This window comes from Canis lupus, chromosome 22 (genome assembly GCF_003254725.2).
Source record: "Canis lupus dingo isolate Sandy chromosome 22, ASM325472v2, whole genome shotgun sequence".
Taxonomy (NCBI): domain Eukaryota; kingdom Metazoa; phylum Chordata; class Mammalia; order Carnivora; family Canidae; genus Canis; species Canis lupus.
The window spans coordinates 10,351,104-10,363,174 of NC_064264.1; positions in this window are offsets into that span (position 1 = coordinate 10,351,104).

A 12,071-nucleotide genomic window follows, 5' to 3' on the forward strand; every position below is an offset into this window, starting at 1 on the left:
TAAAGGATTTTAGATTTCTCAGCTGAAGTTAAATATTGCCAGGGTGATACTATACCAAATTAGATGTTCTAGTCCTACTTCCTTGAACTGCAAGTAGTGATGAAGACTCTAAAACTGTGCAGTTTGGGTCAGATTTGGCATTGATCTAGAAGAACATCTTGCCCCAGGAGGACTTCCGTATAGAGGCTTGCCTGGCTTGGCCTGTCAATCAAAGTAGACCTTAGAATGTGTGTGTGTGTGTGTGTGTGTGTGTGTGTGTGTGTGTGAGAGAGAGAGAGAGAGAGAGGGGAGGATTTTGTTGATTGTGGCACTACTGGACAGAAACCCTGATTTTTTTTTTTGAAAGCTATGCTTTTTAGAATCACTATCAGAAACTACCTAAAATGAATAAAAATGCGGCAGAAGAAGGTGCAATCCATGAAGGGATAAGGAAGGGACTAAAAGAATAAAGGAGTGAAAAAGCCGGAAGTAGTCTAACTTCACTTTATGGATAGTCATTTCTGACCAAAGGGATTTATCTCATAGGTGGGTGGATAGTGCATTTCAAGTGCCTTTGAAAGCAAAGGTTAAGTAAGAGCTAAGGAATGACTTTATTTATTTATTTTATTTTTTTTAAGATTTATTTATTCATGAGAGACACAGAGAGAGAGGCAGAGACATAGGCAGAGGGAGAAGCAGGCTCCTTACAGGGAGCCTGATGCAGGACTCGATCTCGGATCCTGGGATCATGACCTGAACTGAAGGCAGGCGCCCAACCGCTGAGCCACCCAGATGTCCCTAAGGAATGACTTTAAAACAATTTTGTTAGCAGGGCTTAAATGACCCTAAATGTGGTGACTCTGTTGGAGGAGATCACCATGGTCCTGAGGGGGCCAGAAAAATTTGAGGGTTATCATGTACTAGAGTACACTTGGCTCCTGTGTCAACCAGAGCCATCACTTTCTTGCTCATTTGGGGGGACTAGTGAATAGTGAGCGCAGGTGAAGCATCTGTTTGCCTCCAAGGCCTCACCTGGAGACAACCTTGGCCTATATCCTATAACAGGTCATGGGAAGAACCTACCCTAAATTGGACTGTCCCTGAGGCCTGTGCTGCAGCATGTAAACATTAGGGATGGTGGGGGCCAGAGGGAATCCTTGGGGAAGTGAGGAGAGTGAAAGGGAGGATGTCGTGATTGACGGTGAAGTGGATGAAATGCCTCATGCCAACTGACCCCTATTACAAGCAAAAGCACAGTAGTAACACCCTAGCCAGCAAGGTAAAAGGAAGCACAGTAAAAGATAAACTCCTGCTGAGCTTATTGATACAGCTGCCAAATTCCACCAAAGGGTCAGAGAAAGCAGGCATGGTTAGTTCAACTATGGTAAATGGGGCAGTGGCATTTCTTAGGGAAGGAAGCAAAGAAATTGTGCTACATCACCACCTACCCTGCTCTCTGGCAGCACCTGTATGGCACCTAAAAGGTTCAAGGTATTCATTTCCTTATAGATTGGATTATTCTAGCCTGCAGGGAGGCTTGGCCCAATGCGAAGGATCTCTCTAGGCATGTAGGATCCTGGAAATAGAGAGAAGGTAAGATAACTTTTATGGGGTTGGGAATGAGTAAGGCCATCTATACCCTTATCTTCAAAAGTCCTGATTGAGCCACATTTACTGTAGGAATGAAAACCAAGGTACTCCTGCCTGCCCCCAGCATGTAGTATGGGAAGAGTTAGTGACAAGGATGATGGATTTCCCTTGGAATTCAGTGACTTTGGTTAATGCAATAGCAGCATGGTGTGTGTGTGTTCTGAACCACACTCAAGGCAACTGCAAATGAGTCTGAGGCCATCCACTGGAGTTCTTAACCAGTGAGGGACTGGCAAATTGAGTATGTTGGTCCCTTCCCTTTGAGGGAGGTTCTGAATATGCCTTGGTTTGTGTGGATGCTGCATCTAATAACCTCTGTCACTATGCAAACTGGCTGCTGCATTAGGGAAGTAGAGAAGCTAAGTACCATGTATGGACACCCTCTTTGAATGATCAGGGTTACATTTCAAAGGTCATGATATATGAGATTGGGCAAAAGAACATGACATCGAATGAGGGTGTCATCTCCCCTGTAACCAACAAGCGAGCAGGGTTGGTAGAAAGGAAAAAATGGAATATTAAAGTGGCAGCTTGTTGCTAATCAACAAAACCACCTTGAGTGGTGGACTAAAGAACTATTCAGGCTTTACATTTGAATGATCAACCAGTAGAACCAGTTGCCCCATATGCCAGATTGGGGATACCTGTCGGGACGACCAATTCCATAAAAGTATGGAAGTCACAGGAAAGAGCCATTGCCCTGGCTCTCACCATGAATCAATGAACTATGCTGCCAAGAACACCAAATTGAGTCACACCTGGGAAAGGCATTATCTATTGGAATTTGCAATGTGATGTCTCTCCAAGATGGGTGACTTATTTCCCATCCCTGGGTGAGGCAAAACTGCTCAGCGTTCCCTGGGATCTCATTGCCTTAATACAAACTAGACCTGTTGAAACATATTATACCTGGAATGAAAGATTATTGAAAGAGGGGAGAAGGTGGGGGTCCTGGTCTCGCATATGTCACCACCAGTCCATCTCCTCATGCCAGGAATGCTGCACCCCCCAGCTAACGTGTATGGTATATGGAACTAGGTCAACTTCTGAAAGCTGCAGCCACACTAATATCTAAGGATCAAGCCACAAGTGTGATTTTTTTTTTTTTATAGAAGGAGAAGACTTTCCCATATATGTTCCTAATAAGTATGTATCCTTTTGACCTTAGACTGCTGCACCTGTGCTGTCTGGTCATGGGATGGGCACCTGATGGCAATACCTTTCTATAGTGGGTTCACTGGTATGCCTGACAAAGGAATGAATCCAACTGTTGGGTATGTGGGCAGCTGTCCCTTTCTAGCTCACCAGGATTGCCATAATGGCAGTCACCATTCTAGGGAGGGGCTTGGAAGACCCTAAAACACATCAAGAAAGCTGCACTGATACCCTTAATTCACCTGAAATTACCAATACTGACCCAGAAACCTGACCCATAGCACGCACTTTCAGTAACACTAGGCATAGGTCTTTTTTTCTGTCCATCACACTACACAGGCAACCCATCAAACTTATGACTGGAAGGTCCTAAAACTATCACTGTCAGAACCATGGGAAGCTATGCTCAGATTTGGGATGGGTTCGTGTGGCTCATCCAGGTTATGAACATTTGAGTACCCATTCATCTCTGCGTTGGGAACAGAAAAATCACTCTACACAGAACCAACCCAGTTGAACCAAGAATATGGGATGGATATCACAGGAAATGTGTAGTCATCCTGCCACTTTAAAGGACAAAAGTCAGTTTGGCATGACTGGTTGTGCTGCCTGGGTATTTATCAGGCAGCCCCAAATGGGACCCAGTGGTTGTGTGGCACAAACCTTTCCACCTGGATGACTGGGCCCTAGGTTTTCCCTGGGTGGCAAAATTGCCACCTCCCCCTCAAAGCCAGATGAGCATGTTCTATTGTCTACTGGATGAACACTTGGCTGCTGTCTTTGTGCCCTGCCCTGGCCTGGAGGATGTTATAGCACCCATAGAAGCTCTTGCTAAATTCACCCAGCAAGCTTTAAATGCCAGCTGGCAAAGCCTGTCTTTACTGAACATTGAAATGTCCCTAAGGAGAAATGCTGTTCAAAATAGGATGACCTTGGACTTTATTACTGCTTCCTATAGAGGCACCTGTGCCATTATCCAAACAGAATGTTGCGTGTTCATACCTGATAAGTGCAAACGTATTAAATCACTTGAGAAAACAAGGGAATATCCTGAGTGATCCGACCTCTAGGCTAGGGTTCTCAATCAATCAGAAGTTTAGACGATAGGGCTCTTGGCGGGGGAGGGAAAAATGGTTACTTATTTTGGGAATCATTATCTTAATCTCTGTTTTCTCTTGCATGTGCCTATGTTGTTGCCGTGGTATCTGCTTCCAGTCAGCCTGATAGCTGCCAAATGAGCTGCCTCCCTACTAATGAAACCCCTCACTGACTGTTCAGTGCCCATAGTGGAAGAGAAGGGCAACCAAGATTGTAAGAGCTAGTCCCAAGGAGTCATGGAGAGGCAGGACTGCTGGTTGACCCAAGAGCAGGACCCAGGCAATCGAGGCTCCTCCACCTCCCCCATCCTTGGAATGTATTTCCACCCACGTGCACACAGTTGGAGCCTTGGCCTCTACAGCAACTTTTCAGGTTCTGGTGGGCAACACCAGGATCTACTCATCTTGTGACACCCAGACAAGCCTTGTAGGCAAGTTCCTTTGCTTTTGAAAGCGGCTACCTACCCATGTGTAGTGGCTTGCCCCTTCCTTCAGCTTCTCTATGCCCTCTGCAGAGAGGAACCATCTGAGGAGCTCCAGAGGTTTCACCAAGCAGACGCTTGAAGGTGAAATTTGTTTTCTACTTGGTACTGTCACCCTTTAGAATACTGGCTTTCTCCTTTTGGTGGAAAAATGGGAATTAAGCAAAACAGCCTCTTTAAACTCTCCTTCCTATTCATGAGCAGACTCCTCATCGGGCCAGACCACAGTTCCCCAGAGAGAAGGCGGAACAGAAAATGCTTGCTGAATCTCCTGTATGTAGATTAGAGAAGTCACTCGAGGGAGCTTCATCCTGACAGCCACGTCTGCCTTTGCTCTGTTCTCTGGTGTTTTGCACCTGCTCCTTCCTGAACAGGGTCCTCGGGCCACTAGATGGATTCTTCGGGGAGCCGAAGAAAAGTGAGAGTTTGGTGCTTGAAAAGGATCAAATTCTTAACGTGACTTATCAAACTTATTAATAAGAAACATGAGCTGTGCTTCTTGGGGACTCAGTGAAGAACTCTGAGTTGGCTCAAGGACGCATTCGGGAAGAGAAGTAACTCACAGAAACTGGAGGAGATTTTATTTCCAGAAGGTGTAATTTGGGGTGAAGGCATGACCATAGGAATGGAATATTCAAGGGATAGCAGGTGGCAAAATTGGCAGGAGATGCGAGAATATTCTTGTAGCTCCCCCTTCATTGGCTTAGAAGCTATTTTGTCCCATGTGGGAATTCTTCAACTATTTCCAACTATAAATATGTCTCTAATATTGGTTATCTCTGTCATTAGTCATAATTATTCCTCCAAATCAAATTAATCCTATCACTTAACAAATATTTTAATTGGCCAAGTCGTGTGTCAAGCTTTACTGCCTTTATGCTTACTGAGCTCCTTACAATCAATGTTGGACCGACTGAATTATCCACAGAGTAATCCTCTGGCATGCGGGCTATAAACCCTATAGCTCCCAATCTGTATAATTCAGTATAAGTGCCATGTTTCTTCCCCAACATGAGATAAAATTTCCATGAATTTTTAAGGTAATTAATTCAACCCTTTATTTTTCTTTTAACTTAAAAAATGAGTGAACTTCAGGAAACTTCAGCAAAGAAGAATAAATAGGACAATGGTTATCAACAACTTTGGCCTGGATTTATTAATTGCTAAGACATTTTAATTTTTCTCTCTCTATATAAATACATATATTTTTTGATGAACTGTTTGAAAATAAATTGCAGGTATTATGGCATTTCACTCATAAATATTTAGTATTGATCTCTTATAACTTAAGATGTTTAGTTATCAACCACCATATCATTATCATACAAAGACTTTAATAAGAATCACTTGCAGTTGTTTAATATGTAGTCTGTTTTCAGATTTCCCTAGTTGCTCTAAAAATGCCATTCATAGTTCAAAAAAATTTTTTCTCCAGGATCTAATCAAATTTCAGTGTATGTATTTGGTCTTTTTTAATTTAGAAATTTTTCTTTCATCCTTTTACTTTGTTTGTTTTCTATGTCAAAGAACTTTCTGAGGATCTGAGCTAGTTATCTTGTAGAATGTTGTTCTACAACATTGTTGTAGATTGTTTACTTATGATTAGAATCAAGTTGGACCTTTGTTTGGCAGAAATATTGCAAAGACGATTGTAGTAAATTAACTTATTGTCCAAGAAAATTTCACTCCTCTTCTCTTGTTCTTGCCAACATTTCCTAGAGGAGCATATTTCTTACCCAAGTCGTGGGCTTGTTCTCTTGTTTTTCTCTGAGATTAACATGAGAAAAACATTTTCTGGATCTCAGAAAATAGAGGGATATATAGGCCTGACCTGAAACCACAGCCTGGAGCCAAATCTTGCCTAGATCAGCAGAGCCTCAGCTAATCTGCAGATGTGTAAGCAAATACTTTATTTGTTGTCCTTCCCTGAGATGTTATGGTTAAATGATATACAAAAGAGCTAAACAAGACAACAATCTTGTCAAATTTTATTTTTAAGGTGGCAAAAAACCATATAACATAATATCTACCCCCTTAATAGTTTAAGATACAGTACAGTATTATTAACTATATTCACATTGTTGTATGCCAGATATCTGGAACTTTTTCATCTTGTATAACTGTAACTCCATACCCAGTGACTAGCAACTCCTCATTTTTCTCTTGCCTCAGCACTTGGCAACCATAGTTCTACTTTCTGCTTCTATGAATTTAACTACCTTAAACACCTCATGCAAATGAAATTATATATGATTTTAGGAGGGAAGCTTTCAGTTTTTCACTATTGAGTTAGTTATGATGTTAGCTATGGGGTTTTCATACATGATCTTTATCATGTTGAAGTAACTTCCTTCTGTTCTTAGCTTGTTGAGTTTTTATCATAAAAGGGTGATGAATTTCGTCAAATGCTTTTCATGCATCTATTGAGATGATCATATGATTTAAAAATTTTTTTTGATCATGTGATTTTTATCCTTCATTCTATTAATGTTGTATATTATAGTGGTTTTCATATGTTGAATCACCCTTGCATGCCAAGAATAAATCCCACTTAGTTGTGGTGTATGATCTTTCCAGTGTGCTATTAAATTTGATTTGCTAGTATTTTGTTGAGGGTTTTTGTATCTATGTTTATCTAGATGTTGGTCTGCAGTTTTCTTTTTTGGTAGTGACTTTGGCTTTGGGGTGGTGATGGACTCATAAAATGAATTGTGGAAGTACTTTCTGCTCTTTAGTCTTTAAGAAGAGTTTGAGAAGATTGGTCGTAACTTTTTAAATGTTCGGCACATTTCACCAGTGAAGCTGTCTGGACTTGAGCTTTTCCTTATTGGGAGGGTTTTGATTCTTGATTTCATTTCCTTACTAGTTACAGGTCTGTTCAGATTTTCTGTTTCTTCATGATTCAGGCTTGGTAGCTTGTATGTTTCTAGGAATTTATTCATTTTTTCTAAGTTTTCCAATTTGCTTATAGTAATATGATAGTTCATAGATGTCTCTTATAATTCTTTTTATTTCAGTAGCATCAGTTGTGACGTCTCCTCTTTCATTTCTGATTTTGAGTCTTCTCTCTCTCTCTCTCTCTCTCTTTTTTTTTTTTTAGTTAGTCTAGTTAAAGGCTTGCCAGTTTGGTTGATCTTTCCACAAACAAAACAAAACAAACAAACAAACAAACAAACAAAAAAACATTTCCTTCCTTCTGATGACTTATGGCTTAATTTGTTCTTTTTCTAGTCCCTTGAGGTTCCAAAGCATGGGTTTATCTGAGATCTTTCTTTCTTTTTTCTTTTTATCTTTTGTCTTTTTCTTTTTTTTTAATGAAGGCATTTATCCCTATAAACTCTCCTATTAGTACTGCTTTAGCTGCATCCCATGAGTTTTAGTATGCTCTGTTTTTGTTTTCATTTTTCTCAAGATAGTTTCTAATTTTTCTTTTTATTTCTTCTTTGACTCATTGCTTGCTCAACAGTGTGTTATTTGATTTTCACATATTTGTGGATTTTTCAGTTTTCCTTTTGTACTTGATTTCTAACTTCATTCCGTCATATTTGGAGGAGATGGTTGATATGATTTCAGTCTTTTAAAACTTTGTTAAGACTTGTTTTAGGACCTGACTTGTGACCTTGGAGAATGTTCATTGCACACTTGAGAAGAATGAGTATTCTGTTGCTGTTGTGTTGGATGTTCTGTATATACCTGTTAGTTCTGTTTGGGCTATTGTGTTTTTCAAATCCTTTTTTTCATTATTGGATTTATGTCTGAATGTTTTATTTATTATTGAAAGTGGAATACTGAAATCTCCTGCTATTATTGTGTTGCTGTGTATTTTGTCCCATCAGTCCCGTTAATACCCTCTACATATATTTGGGTGTTCTTATGTTTGTTGCACATATACTTATAATTTTACATATTCCTGGTAAAATAGCTGTTTTCTCATTATATAGTATCCTTCTTTGTCTCTTGTGACAAAGCTTTTGACTTAAATCTATTTTGTCGATATTTTCATTTTGTTCATGAATCATTTTCCTGAGCTCAATGAGCATCTTTATTATGGATATTTTACATTCTTTGTTGGATAATTCACTTACCTCCCCTTTTTTATGGTCATTTTTCTGGAGATTTATTTTGTTCCTTTGATTGGGCTATGCTTTCCTTTTTCATCATATGCCTTGTAACTTTATGTTGTGATCCATCCATTTGGGAAAATAGTTACCTCTCCTAGTCTTACTGGACTGGCTTTGTACAGTGAAAGACTGTCATTCATCAACCTGGTTGGAAATTCTGGGAGTCTCTCATATCTTTTGATGGATGTGTCTTCTCTGGACTTATGCATGTAAATTCCCAATTAGAGAGTTTTTTGTTTTTCATTATCTTTTTTTTTCCCCAGGAGTTTGCAATCTCTTGCCTCCTTCTGGTGTCTACATATGGTACTGCAGGTGTTCTGGAGTGGCTATATACTGCCCAGCCTTTCTCTGTTTTCCATGGCCCCTAGAGAATGCCAGATCCTGTCAGTATTCTGAGTATATTGTCTTGAAGCTAGTCCCTTGGGCAGCCCCTGGAAAAACCAGACACTAGACAAAAGCTCCACTCTTCTCTTTCCTCACTGAGGGGAGTTTTGTTAGTCTCTCTCTGCTTTGCTCTGTCCTCCAGAGCAACAGCAAACTCTTCAGCCCTCTTTTGCTCTCTGTGGCCTCCAAGAATGCAGAATGTGCTGGGTCTTGTCAGCATTCTAAGACAGGCGAAAAAGACCCTCAGGCAGCCCTCTCCCAAAAGCCAGAATGTTGGATACACGCTCCAAATCTTTCTCTCCCCTGGGAGAAGCCAGGACTTGGGGATTTTTTTGCCAGATTGTTCCACATTGAACAGAGGAGAGACTATACTGAGTGAGTGTGTGTTAGTTCACATTATTGCCTTTGTTCTCAGTGGCACATAACCCGAACCTTTTACTGTCAGAACTTGGATTCAGGCAAGAAAGAATGTAGTCCCTCAGGAAGACGCCCCCCTCCTCTCCACCAAACATCTGAACCCTAGACATGTGTTTCAATCTTTTCTTTCTCTCCCCAGAGAGATGCTGGGAGTGGAAGTTTTCACTGATTGCTTCAGCTGAGATGTAGGGAGGGACGAAGGTGAGTGAATGCTGTAGGCTTTTCTACTGGCTTTGATGTGGATGTTTCATCCTTGCCTAGGGTGTAGGAGCCTCTTAACTGGTTTCTAGATTTCTCATAAAAGGAGTTGGTTCATGTATTATTGTTGGGCCTGTGCTTCTGTGAGGAAGGAGGGTCTGAGGCTTCCTATTCTACTATCTTCTGATGTCTCTCTGTTCACTTTTTACATGATTTAATACCAGTGTTCTCACTATCGATGGTGCCAAATTTGATCATTTGATACAGGTAATGATTGATAAACTCTTCATTGCAAAGAGATACTTTATACTTTGTAAATGATAAGTCATCTGTAGGGTGATATTTTGAGATTGTGTGAATGTCCTCTTTCTCAATAATCTTTCATTCAGTGGTGCTAGCATTTGTTGGTGATCCTTATCTGAATCAGTTACTACATAAGGGCTCTGCTATGGACTGAATGTTTGCATTTCCCCTAATTCCCCAAATAGGAATATGTTAAATCCCTAATCCCCAGTGTAACGGTATTTTGACATGGCACCTTTGGGAGATAATTAGGTCATGGGGATGGAACCCCCATAATGGAAGTAATGCCCTTATAAAAAGAGGAAGAAGCAAGAGATCTCACTTTCTCTACATGCATGCACCAAGGAAAGGCCCTGTGAAGACCTAACCAGGAGAAGGGCCATCACCAAGGATTCAAGTATGCTGGCATCCTGATTTCAGACTTCCAGAAGGATGAGAAATAAATGTTGGTTATTTAAGCCACCCAGTCTATGGTATTTGTTACACTGGCCTAAACTAAGACAGACTCTGACTCTCCTTATGATGTCATTTGTAGTTCTTAAAAATACTAATAAAGCTCATGCCATTTGCCCCTTTGGTTCCCCCAAGAAAGAAAAATTAGATTTATGTATATACACGCTGGGGAAGGGAAGGTACCTTGATCAGGAAGATGAAATAACCTCAAATATAATTAATCTTTCTGTGTTTTTCTGTGGTTGGGGGCTCTATTTGAGTCCTGATTCCAAGATAGAGAAAGGGGCTGCAGGCCTTTGATTGTGTCTTCAGAATGATTCCACGGAATTTTCACATCATCCCTGAGCTGAGCTCATGTCTTGGCATGCTTAATAAAAGGAAGGGTTATTACTTAAAGACAAGTTAAGAAACTCACAAGTAGTGTTGGTTAAATTATGGTACATACATAGATGGGAATACTATGAAGTCATTTAAAAGAATGTTATAGATAAATATTCGATAGCATAGAATTATGTCTGTATTATATTAAACATTAGGTTACTTAATAATTGCATTATGAAAAAAAGAAATACATGTCTGCATGCAGTGAGGTTACATTACACAAGATTAAGTCATTTGTTAATTAGGAGGTTACTTATAGGTAAAATTCTGCTTGAAGTACCTCAGTTCACCCATAAAGAATAATACATATGGTTTTATGCATACAAAAACCACTTGGGGACTCTTGTACACTTTGAAATTTGGGAACCATGAAGTTACACTAAAGGAGAGAACTAAAGAGAAAGGCCTATATGAAGGTATTTGGGAACTTGAACCAGTCTGTCTTTAAAATAACTATCAGAAAAAAAAATAAAATAAAATAACTATCAGATTCCTAGAAATGAATGGGAGATGGTGGGTTAAGTAAAGAAGTGTTTCTGGTTGTCTTTAAGTCTACTATTTCCCTCTTTTTATTATTAAGCCTCTAAACATTAATTTGATTAAAAAGAACAGTTGGTTGTGGTGAGAATTGAATGAAGTAGTGGAGATCCATCTTGGGAAAGGCAACAGATAGCTAGGTCCTAAAGTCTGTGTACAAGTTAAATGTGTGAAAGATTCAATTCACAGTATGCTGGTGTGTGTGTGTGTGTGTGTGTGTGTGTGTATGCGTGTGTGTTAAATTCTGGGAGAAATGTACCAAAAGTCTGAACAATGATTAATTATTTTTAGGCAGTAGTATATTTTGAGTCAGTTTTATATCCTTTGTATATTTTTATAGTATTTTCTAAATTTTCTACACTGAGCATTTATTACTATGATGATTTGTCTTTTTTTTTACGTGTGTGTGCATGTTTAATAAACTTTACTTTTTAGAGCAGTTTTAAGTACATGGCAAAATTGAGCAGAAGGTATAGAGAGTTCCTATATATCCCCTGATCCCACTCACACACAGCTTCCTCCATTATCTCTGTTCCTCATATTACAACCGTTGACTGTACGCTGTCACATAATTATTACTCAAAGTCTATTGTTTACATTAGGGTTTAGGGTTAAATCTAAGTTATGTATACATATGTGTATATATATATACATATATATATACATATATTATTTTTATTTTTTCAAAACAAAGGACTGTGATTTTTTTCTTCTAGGTCAAAGCTTCAGTCCTGAGTGAATCTAGGCAGTCAGTAGGCCTTGCAACAAAAAAGTACTTTTCTCCTGTGGGGTCCCAAAAAGGATTCATGGATCATGTGTTCTCAGGCTGTGGGCAGGCTCCCTTGGGTAAAAGGCAGGACAACCTCAGCTGTAGTCCCCATGTAGGGCCTCGGTGATGGCTCTCCTCATTTGGG